A 12473-nucleotide genomic window follows, 5' to 3' on the forward strand; every position below is an offset into this window, starting at 1 on the left:
TGGGGGATCTGTAGGTGACGCTGTTATGGGGGGATCTGTAGGTGACGCTGTTATGGGGGGATCTGTAGGTGACGCTGTTATGGGGGGATCTGTAGGTGACGCTGTTATGGGGGGGGCATGTAGGTGACACTGTTATGGGGGGATCTGTAGTTGACACCATTATGGGGGGATCTGTAGATGACACTGTTATGGGGAGAGGGGTCTGTAGGTGACACTGTTATGGGGGGATCTGTAGGTGACGCTGTTATGGGGGGGATCTGTAGGTGACGCTGTTATGGGGAGAGGGGTCTGTAGGTGACGCTGTTATGGGGGGATCTGTAGGTGACGCTATTATGGGGAGGATATGTAGATAATACTATTATGGGGGGATCTGTAGGTGACACCATTATGGGGGATCTGCAGATGACGCTGTTATGGGGGGATCTGTAGATGACACTGTTATGGGGGGATCTGCAGATGATGCTGTTATGGAGGATCTGTAGATGACGCTGTTATGGGGGGGACCTGTAGGTGACACCATTAGGAGGGGATCTATAGGTGACACCATTAGGGGGGATCTGTAGATGACGCTGTTATGGGGGATCTGTAGGTGATGCTATTATGGGGAGGATATGTAGATAATACTATTATGGGGGGATCTGTAGGTGACACCATTATGGGGGATCTGCAGATGACGCTGTTATGGGGGGATCTGCAGATGATGCTGTTATGGAGGATCTGTAGATGACGCTGTTATGGGGGGGACCTGTAGGTGACACCATTAGGAGGGGATCTATAGGTGACACCATTAGGGGGGGATCTGTAGATGACGCTGTTATGGGGGATCTGTAGGTGACGCTATTATGGGGAGGATATGTAGATAATACTATTATGGGGGGATCTGTAGGTGACACCATTATGGGGGATCTGTAGATAACGCTGTTATGGGGGGATCTGTAGGTGACACCATTATGGGGGATCTGCAGATGATGCTGTTATGGGGGATCTGTAGATGACGCTGTTATGGGGGGATCTGTAGGTGACGCTGTTATGGGGAGAGGGGTCTGTAGATGATGCTGTTATGGGGGGATCTGTAGTTGACACCATTATGGGGGGATCTGTAGGTGACACTATTATGGGGGGATCTGTAGATGACGCTATTATGGGGGGATCTGTAGGTGACGCTATTATGGGGAGGATATGTAGATAATACTATTATGGGGGGATCTGTAGGTGACACCATTATGGGGGATCTGCAGATGACGCTGTTATGGGGGGATCTGTAGGTGACGCTGTTATGGGGAGAGGGGTCTGTAGATGATGCTGTTATGGGGGGATCTGTAGTTGACACCATTATGGGGGGATCTGTAGGTGACACTGTTATGGGGGGATCTGTAGATGACGCTGTTATGGGGGGATCTGTAGATGACGCTGTTATGGGGGGATCTGTAGGTGACACTGTTATGGGGGGATCTGTAGATGACGCTGTTATGGGGGGGATCTGTAGATGACGCTGTTATGGGGGGGACCTGTAGATGACGCTGTTATGGGGGGGACCTGTAGGTGACACCATTAGGGGGGGATCTGTAGATGACGCTGTTATGGGGACAGTCCTGCTGGTTTCTAGACCTGGAGATATTCCTGCTGTTGACACCCGGAAGCCCCAGCACTACTACATCCCAGTTACCCAGGTTACTAGAGGAAACAATGTACTTGTTGCATTGTTGTCATGGTTAGCAGTGTTCCTATGAGACGTCCGCCCTTACGGCATACCTCTAGTCTTTCCATGAAGTTCCAGGACATTACAGGGCAGTGATGATCTTTTTAGGACAGAAATATGTTAATACTTTCTTTCTAGGATTTTAGACCGGGCCCATAATGCATCACTTTAATTCATGGGCGGAGCTTCACTGGTGAATAATTTGGTGTGCCTGTCCCTTTAAGCACATATGATCTTTATTAGAGAATGTTTCCAAAGTTATTTGGGCCCTTAGGTTACATTGGGCCCCCTGCCTACTTCATTGGCTTCAGGTGTTCCCAGAATACATTGCAGCCCCCTAGCCCAGCGGGTCTAGAGACCATATACCTCCTTACCCCTCCCTACAATAAGTTATCAGCCAACCCTCTAAGGGGCAAATTCATGGCAGATTCCTCAATGTGAATGTACCCTTAAAGGGCTTGATATAGGTTTTGGTGGTCTTCGTCAGGATTCTGGATGGTTGGGACCTCGGCCTTTCACATGGGTTTTGTAGAGACCGCCCAGTTGTCACAGGGAATCTTAGACCCCAGGCTTGGCAGTCACCACAGGGAGAAGTTGACTTCATGTGAATATTTCCCGAGTTCAGCTCCTGCAGTAAGCATTGGTGCTTGGTAAACAGGCCGGGTCAGGAGGGACCTGGAGGTGACTTCATCCCCCAGAAGGTGACATCACCCCCCAGAAGGTGACTTTCCATGGAATCATCTCCTGAGGTGGCAACAAGGAAACACCTCGGCTCTCCAGGGATGGGATTACGTCAGGAGCCTTGTCCTGGTGCAGGAATCACCCAGAGCCTGCCCCAGGGATATCATCATCCTCCATCCTGGAGCAGCTGATGGCCCTGCATGTACCATGGAATCTGTTCACCAGGATACAAGACGTCTTCTAGTTGTCAAGGATCCTCCAATATCTTCACATGTCTTGTTTAGTATTCAGTGCTGAGGCTGGAGTTACTGATGCCCACAGGTGGCCCCAGGGCTACCAGAACTGGCATTAGTGTGCGGTGATTAGAGGGTCCTGCTCTGCCCCCTATCAGTATCTAGGAGGTCATTGAAACCATTAAGACTGTATTGTTTGTGCACTATATGGCAGTATTATGTGAACATTTTATCAGAGGGTATGGGGGGGGGGTTGATTTGGGGTATAACAGTCCGTGGAGTCTCATCTTCCTCTTAGTTGGTGGCCGCTATATGGGGAGGTGGGGTGGGGCGGGTGGTCTGGGGTATAACAGTCCGTGGAGTCTCATCTTCCTCTTGTTTGGTGACAGCTGGACATGTATTGGGCAGCGATCTCCACCGTGGCCTCTCCTTCTCCCAGTAGGATGTAGAGTTTCCTCTTGTCTGCAGATATGAAGTCTGGGATGTGGGCAGAGAGTCTTTGGTAGTAGACGGCCCTCACAGCTGAGTATTTGGGGCAGTGTAGCAGGAAGTGGGTCTCGTCTTCTAGGGCCCCCTGGTCACAGTGCTGGCACAGTATTGGCATTGTTTGGGCAATGTATGACAGTATTATATGGGCACTATATATGGCTACTGTAAGGTACTGTTGTATGGATACTGTGTACGGTACTCTTTTATGGATACTGTTATATGGATACTGTATGGTACTGTTATATGGATGCTGTACGGTACTGTTTTATGGATACTGTAAGGTACTGTTATATGGATACTGTAAGGTACTGTTATATGGATACTGTATGGTACTGTTATATGGATACTGTAAGGTACTGTTATATGGATACTGTATGGTACTGTTTTATGGATACTGTAAGGTACTGTTATATGGATACTGTACGGTACTGTTATATGGATACTGTATGGTACTGTTATATGGATACTGTAAGGTACTGTTATATGAATACTGTATGGTACTGTTATATGGATACTGTAAGGTACTGTTATATGGGTACTGTAAGGTACTGTTATATGAATACTGTATGGTACTGTTATATGGATACTGTAAGGTACTGTTATATGGATACTGTATGGTACTGTTATATGGATACTGTAAGGTACTGTTATATGAATACTGTAAGGTACTGTTATATGAATACTGTATGGTACTGTTATATGGATACTGTACGGTACTGTTATATGGATACTGTATGGTACTGTTATATGGATACTGTAAGGTACTGTTATATGAATACTGTATGGTACTGTTATATGGATACTGTAAGGTACTGTTATATGGGTACTGTAAGGTACTGTTATATGAATACTGTATGGTACTGTTATATGGATACTGTAAGGTACTGTTATATGGATACTGTATGGTACTGTTATATGGATACTGTATGGTACTGTTATATGGATACTGTATGGTACTGTTATATGGATACTGTAAGGTACTGTTATATGAATACTGTATGGTACTGTTATATGGATACTGTAAGGTACTGTTATATGGATACTGTAAGGTACTGTTATATGAATACTGTATGGTACTGTTATATGGATACTGTAAGGTACTGTTATATGAATACTGTATGGTACTGTTATATGGATACTGTAAGGTACTGTTATATGGATACTGTATGGTACTGTTATATGGATACTGTATGGTACTGTTATATGGATACTGTAAGGTACTGTTATATGGATACTGTATGGTACTGTTTTATGGATACTGTAAGGTACTGTTATATGGATACTGTACGGTACTGTTTTATGGATACTGTAAGGTACTGTTATATGGATACTGTAAGGTACTGTTATATGGATACTGTATGGTACTGTTATATGGATACTGTAAGGTACTGTTATATGAATACTGTATGGTACTGTTATATGGATACTGTAAGGTACTGTTATATGGATACTGTATGGTACTGTTATATGGATACTGTATGGTACTGTTATATGGATACTGTATGGTACTGTTATATGAATACTGTATGGTACTGTTATATGGATACTGTAAGGTACTGTTATATGGATACTGTATGGTACTGTTATATGAATACTGTATGGTACTGTTATATGGATACTGTATGGTACTGTTATATGAATACTGTATGGTACTGTTCTATGGATACTATATGGTACTGTTATATGGATACTGTAAGGTACTGTTATATGAATACTGTATGGTACTGTTATATGGATACTGTAAGGTACTGTTATAGGAATACAATACTGTTACTTGGATACTTTATGGTACTGTAATTTGGATTCTGTATGGCACTGTTGTATGGATATTTTATAGTACTGTTATATGGATACTGTATGGCACTGTTATTTGGGTATTGTTTGGTTACTGTATAGTACTGTTTAGATATGGAAATGGTTCGGGCAGAGACGAGGGGTTAATGAAGATGCCCTCTGTGTCTGGATGGTGGACAAGGAAACTGTGAGCTGCTCGTACCATTTTATAGAGTGGCGGGGGAAGCCTTTTATACTCTCTTGTGGTCAGTGTCTAACCATACCACACATTATCATTTACATATCTTCCTGAGACAGATCTGTATACCCAGTTTTGAAGCAATCTGACAACTAGGGGCGGTATTTATTTAGAATACCAATGACGGTATTCTACTCTTGTCACGTCCAGGGCTGTTTGTAACCTGCGGACAGCCAGACATTTCACATGAATGATCATACTATAATGCATTGCATTGAGTGAGTGTCTGTTCTGGGGCAGACAGTGTACTATGTGTCCTTACAGGCTACCTTAATAGGGCACAGGGACAGAGGTTCTATTGGGGCCACCCCTAAAGAGAACCTCACCACCTCCATCAGTTCCAACTCTTTCCATACTTTAATAGCCTCTCCTCCACTGATTCAGGCACAGTTGGAATTTTTTTCTCTAGCCCCCCACCATTCCTGAACAATCAGTGCAGTTAGTTTTGGTGCCTGATATATAACTTCACTCCCTAATGGTAAGTGGGTGGTGTCAGGAACAGGCAGGCAAGGGAACGTGACTCAGAGCACCAATCAGAGATGGATAAATTCAGAGTGCTGAGTCACGCCCCCTTGCCTGCTCTTGCCTAACATCACCCACTGGACATTAGGGAGTCTAGTTCTCATATCTAATTGCCCGGATTGCTCAGGAATGGTGGGGGCTAGAGAAAAAATTCCAAGTACGCCAGAATCGGTGGAACGGCGCCTATTAAGGCTGAGGCCACATATTGCAGATAAGCTGCTTTTTAAAAAAAATAAAAAAAATTGCTACAGTTTTGTCAGCCAAAGCCAACAACAGCTTCAAAGGGAATGGGAAATATAAGGAACATCTTCTACTTCTCCCCTCTGCTAAATCACTGCAATGTGCGGCCTCAGTATATAGGATGACGCTGAGCAGTGCGCCTCTCATACACCCCCTCATTTGACTCTTTAGTTACTATACAGTACCTTGCCATAGTTCATTACAGTGAAAGGATGCAGTGCACCAAAGTCAAACCAGCAGGATGCAGCAGTGAGGTGAAGATTCGTATAAAGTTGCTTGAACGCAGCTCTGGATGTGACAGGAGTACTAGATGTGAACAGTGCACTACAGTGAAGTGCTTGCATAATATCAGGCAGTCTTCTCGGGAAATCCTTATTGTACTCGCACTGAATGCTCGGCTTGGCCGGTGGCTCTGCAGCTGCTTCTCCTGCAGCGAGTGTGGCCCCGGGTGTGAGCTGCATCCTAAATACTGGAGCATCCCTAGAGTCATACATAGAGGAGTGAAGCTTAAAACAAACGTGTCACCAGAAATAGCCCATTTATAAACCAAGTTTTTATGTTAAAGTTTTTTTTATGACTTTTACATGTCACCTGGCATATTTTACAAAAATAATACTCAATCCAGCAATTTTCACTCTGATCACTAAGCATAATAATAGACTGACACTTGCCAGTTCTGAAGGGGTTTTCCTTGCAGCAGTCACCTTGTATACATCACAGACAGGATTACAGTAGAAAATAACACCTCTATAGATAACACCACTGACCCATCATTACATCACTACTGACAATAGATGATGTCACGGCTTAGCTCCTCCCCCTCCCTGCACAGGACATGTCTAGAAAACTCTCTCATAGACCTCAATGTGTCGGCTCCAGACTATTGCTGCCCATGGCCAGGCCTGTGCTGTAAAGCAGATCACTAAATGCTGTTAACAGCAAATGAGAGGCTCAGACAAGATGGCTGCCCCCATAATCATATACAGGAAATAGGACAGAATAGACATCCAACCTGGAAAACTATATAGACTCAGTGTATAGAGCTGAAGGGTTGTTACAGTTGTATCCAATTTGGGTAATCCTCTGTACAGACTCATTCACACAGCTGTAGCACAGCCATATTATAGGGTCCAATTCATACCAACCAACTTTTGAAGAACCGAAAGAGGGACAAAATGTGTGGCGCGCTTAGCGCGACGCTGCAAATTTATCCCCGCCCACTTTTGTGTTGACTCCGCCCATTCTCAGTAATTTTTCATGTTCCCGCACACAGCATAATCCTCCTACAGTCACCCGTAAATTATATGTCCCCCCTCTATCTCTGCCCCCAGTTTCATATACACCCTTCATCTGCCCCCAGTTTCATGTCCCCCCTCCATCTCTGCCCCCAGTTTCATGTCCCCTCCATCTCTGTCCCCAGATTCATGACCCCTCATCTCTGCCCCCAGATTCATGTCCCCTCCATCTCTGTCCCCAGATTCATGTCCCCTCCATCTCTGTCCCCAGATTCATGTCCCCACATCTCTGCCCCCAGATTCATGTCCTCTCCATCTCTGCCCCCAGATTCATGTCTCCACATCTCTGCCCCCAGATTCATGTCCTCTCCATCTCTGCCCCAGATTCATGTCTCCACATCTCTGCCCCCAGATTCATGTCCCCTCCATCTCTGCCCCCAGATTCATGTCTCCACATGTCTGCCCCCAGATTCATGTCCTCTCCATCTCTGCCCCCAGATTCATGTCTCCACATCTCTGCCCCCAGATTCATGTCCTCTCCATCTCTGCCCCAGATTCATGTCTCCACATCTCTGCCTCCAGATTCATGTCTCCACATCTCTGCCCCCAGATTCATGTCCTCTCCATCTCTGCCCCCAGATTCATGTCCTCTCCATCTCTGCCCCCAGATTCATGTCCTCTCCATCTCTGCCCCCAGATTCATGTCTCCACATCTCTGCCCCCAGATTCATGTCTTCTCCATCTCTGCCCCCAGATTCATGACTCCACATCTCTGCCCCTAGATTCATGTCCCCACATCTCTGCCCCCAGATTCATGTCCTCTCCATCTCTGCCCCCAGATTCATGTCTCCACATCTCTGCTCCCAGATTCATGTCCTCTCCATCTCTGCCCCCAGATTCATGTCTCCACATCTCTGCCCCCAGATTCATGTCCCCCCATCTCTGCCCCCAGATTCATGTCTCCACATCTCTGCCCCCAGATTTGTGTCTCCACATCTCTGCTCCCAGATTCATGTCCTCTCCATCTCTGCCCCCAGATTCATGTCTCCACATCTCTGCCCCCAGATTCATGTCCTCTCCATCTCTGCCCCCAGATTCATGTCTCCACATCTCTGCCCCCAGATTTGTGTCTCCACATCTCTGCCCCCAGATTCATGTCTCCACATCTCTGCCCCCAGATTCATGTCCTTCCATCTCTGACCACAGATTCATGTCCCCACATCTCTGCCCCCAGATTCATGTCCCCACATCTCTGCCCCCAGATTCATGTCCTCTCCATCTCTGCCCCCAGATTCATGTCCTCTCCATCTCTGCCCCCAGATTCATGTCCCCACATCTCTGCCCCCAGTGTCATGCCGTCCTCTCCTTCATCTGCCCCCAGTTTCACTTTCCACCTCCACATTACACTTACCTTCTCCTAGTTCCCGTGCCGCTCTCTGCGCGTCTCTCTCTCTCTCGCTGACACAGTTGTAGACGCGATGTGACGTCATCACATCGCATCTACAAGCCAGTAGGCGGCGTTCAGCGGCGAAGCAAGGAGCTGACCTGTGTCAGCTCCTTGCTTCAGCCACGTATGTGTTCAACTCAGATCTGCGTCCTCTGGAAATCGGGACATACCTCCCTCCAACCGGGACCGCGGGACGTGTCACCGGAATCATGAATGTCCCGCGGAAATCGGGACGGTTGGGAGGTATGCTAATTCTGACCACTGGTCAATGACTACAGGAGGAGGCGGTAGTATTATGGACCCTAAACTCCAGTCACATTACCGCCATCTAAATGAGGTGCAAAGAGATGACCTCAATAGCACATTATATGGATGTAAAGACCCAAATAGTGACCAGAGGGTAACAAAGATGTCTAGTGATGTCATCAGGCGCACTCCGAGTCACCGTGCTCAGGTGTGAAAGTCATTTAATTGAAAACATGCAGAAAGTTTCCAGGATGTAGCGAGGTCCAAGATGTCATGTATGCGGTGAGTGCGGCCATATACGGTATATTATATAGATTATACTCAGCTATGGCCTATAGGTCAGTGATGGTGAAGCTTTTAGAAGCTGAGTGCCCAAACTGCAACGCAAAACCCACTAAATTATTACCAAGTGCCAACATGGCAATTTAACCTCAATACTCTGTGGATCCACAATTGTGGACAGTTACGGACCCGAAAAATACAGTCGTGTGAACAGGGCTTTCCAAAGCTCTCAATAATTCAAACAACCTTGTATTGAAAAGTAAAGGTTTCTGCATTTGGTACTTATATACAATTATCTGTTATATAGTGACCGTGCAATGTTATTACAGCCCGTACTAATATCACCTCTGCTATAGAACAGATACTGTGTGATGTAAATAGTGAAGGAACCTCACACAGTACAGTGCGCTCCACAGTGGCCCTCCACACGGTATTATACACTTTACAGTGGCTTCACACACAGTATTATATGCCACACACACAGTATTATATGCTCCACAGCAGCCACACACAGTATTATATGCTCCACAGCGGCCCCACACACAGTATTATATGCTCCATAGCAGCCCCACACACAGTATTATTTGCTCCACAGTGGCCCCACACACAGTATTATATGCTCCACAGTGGCTCCACACACAGTATTATATGCTCCACAGCGGCCCCACACACAGTATTATATGCTCCACAGCGGTTCCACACACAGTATTATATGCTCCACAGCGGTTCCACACACAGTATTATATGCTCCACAGCGGCCCCACACACAGTATTATATGCTCCACAGCAGCCCCACACACAGTATTATTTGCTCCACACACAGTATTATATGCTCCACAGCGGCCCCACACGCAGTATTATATGCTCCACAGCAGCCCCACACACAGTATTATATGCTCCACAGCGACCCCCACACACAGTATTATATGCTCCACAGCGGCCCCACACAGTATTATATGCTCCACAGCAGCCCCACACACAATATTATATGCTCCACAGTAGGCCTCCCAAACAATATAATTTGATACTTAAGAGCAGCTAAGTGACCTCATTCTTCTGAATGTAGGCACTGATGACTTACGTCATCACGCCTACATCGGGGAAGAGGTCACACTCTGCAGTCAGTGTAGGCCGTGGATCCGTGGCCTATACTGACAGTTTTCACCTGTATGTGCATTTGCACATACAATTGAAAGAAGTGATCACTCACTAACGGGGAATCCTGTTCCGGATTCCTCATTAGTGAGAAATCAGGGCGACGCGTGCCATGGGTTCACCAACATGGGCCTATATCTAAGTTGCAGTTAGGACTACACACCAGCTACATCAAAAACTGTATCATAGTAGCATACGGCCCAACCGTCCCGATTTCCGTGGAACACTCACGCTTTCCTACCCCTGTCCCGCGCAGCTCCCTACATGTCCCGCTATGTCCCTTTAATGATTTATTGATCAATCATTCCTCCGATCACCGCCTGCTCTTATAACAGATAAGAGGCTGCAGTGAGCGGAGGAACGCTTTACTATGATTCAAGGACCATGTGTGACATCACACGGTCACGTGACTAAGTGGGTATGTCAGTGTCCCGTGCAGTGAAGAGAGAAGAGATCCGTGTAAGGTACTGAGAAGGGAGGGGGAAGGGGGGATGTGAAATGCAGAATGGAGAGAGAGTGTGTCTGTCTGTCTGTGTGTCTTTATGTGTCTGTCTGTCTCTATGTTTTTGTCATTATACTGGGGACAGAGATGGAGGGGGGACATGAAACTGTGGGCAGATGAAAAGGGATATGAAACTGAGATAAAAATGGAGGGGGGGGGATGAAACCGGGGGCAGAGATGGAGGAGGGGACATGAAATGGAGAAGATAAAGGGGGCACTTAAACTGGGGGACAACTGGAGAGGGCATTAAACTGTGAGAGGAGCTGGAGGGGGACCTGTCTGCCTCTAGTTGCCCCCAGTTTAATGTCACCCTCCAGCTACCCCGATGGTTTAATGTCTGCTTCTAGTTGCCCACCGTTTAATGTCCCACTTCATCTGCCATTTATTTATTTACCCTTCCAACTACCCCCATTGCTAATGTCCCCCTCCAGCTGATCCAGTTTCATGTTTAAACTGGGGCACCAGGAGAGGGACTTAATACTGTGGGGCAGTTGGAAGGGAACATTATAATGTTGGGACATATAATGTACAGGTGAATGTAGGAGGATTATACTGTGTCGGGGGACACAGTATAAGAGAAAAATGAAAAATGAAAGAGAATGGGCGGAGTCAACATAAAAGTGGACGGGGCTAAATTTGCTTTTGTCCCTCTTTCTGTTGTTCAAAAGCTGGGAGGTATGTAGTAGTTATATTTTTGTACATAGGGGCAGTATTATAGTAGTTATATTCTTGTACATAAGAGGTAGTATTATAGTAGTTATATTCCTGTACATAGGAGCAGTATTATAGTAGTTATATTCTTGTACATAGGAGTAGTATTATAGTAGTTATATTCCTGTACATAGGAGTAGTATTATAGTAGTTATATTCCTGTACATAGGAGTAGTATTATAGTAGTTATATTCATGTACATAGGAGCAGTATTATAGTAGTTATATTCTTGTACATAGGAGTAGTATTATAGTAGTTATATTCATGTACATAGGAGCAGTATTATAGTAGTTATATTCCTGTACATAGGAGTAGTATTATAGTAGTTATATTCTTGTACATAGGAGGTAGTATTATAGTAGTTATATTCCTGTACATAGGAGTAGTATTATAGTAGTTATATTCCTGTACATAGGAGCAGTATTATAGTAGTTATATTCTTGTACATAGGAGCAGTATTATAGTAGTTATATTCCTGTACATAGGAGTAGTATTATAGTAGTTATATTCTTGTACATAGGAGGTAGTATTATAGTAGTTATATTCTTGTACATAGGAGTAGTATTATGGTAGTTATATTCTTGTACATAGGAGGTAGTATTATAGTAGTTATATTCTTGTACATAGGAGTAGTATTATAGTAGTTATATTCCTGTACATAGGAGTAGTATTATGGTAGTTATATTCTTGTACATAGGAGTAGTATTATAGTAGTTATATTCCTGTACATAGGAGTAGTATTATAGTAGTTATATTCCTGTACATAGGAGCAGTATTATAGTAGTTATATTCCTGTACATAGGAGTAGTATTATAGTAGTTATATTCTTGTACATAGGAGTAGTATTATAGTAGTTATATTCTTGTACATAGGAGGTAGTATTATAGTAGTTATATTCTTGTACATAGGGCAGTATTATAGTAGTTATATTCTTGTACATAGGAGTAGTATTATAGTAGTTATATTCTTGTACATAGGAGTAGTATTATAGTAGTTATA

Source organism: Leptodactylus fuscus, chromosome 3 (genome assembly GCF_031893055.1).
Source record: "Leptodactylus fuscus isolate aLepFus1 chromosome 3, aLepFus1.hap2, whole genome shotgun sequence".
Lineage (NCBI taxonomy): Eukaryota > Metazoa > Chordata > Amphibia > Anura > Leptodactylidae > Leptodactylus > Leptodactylus fuscus.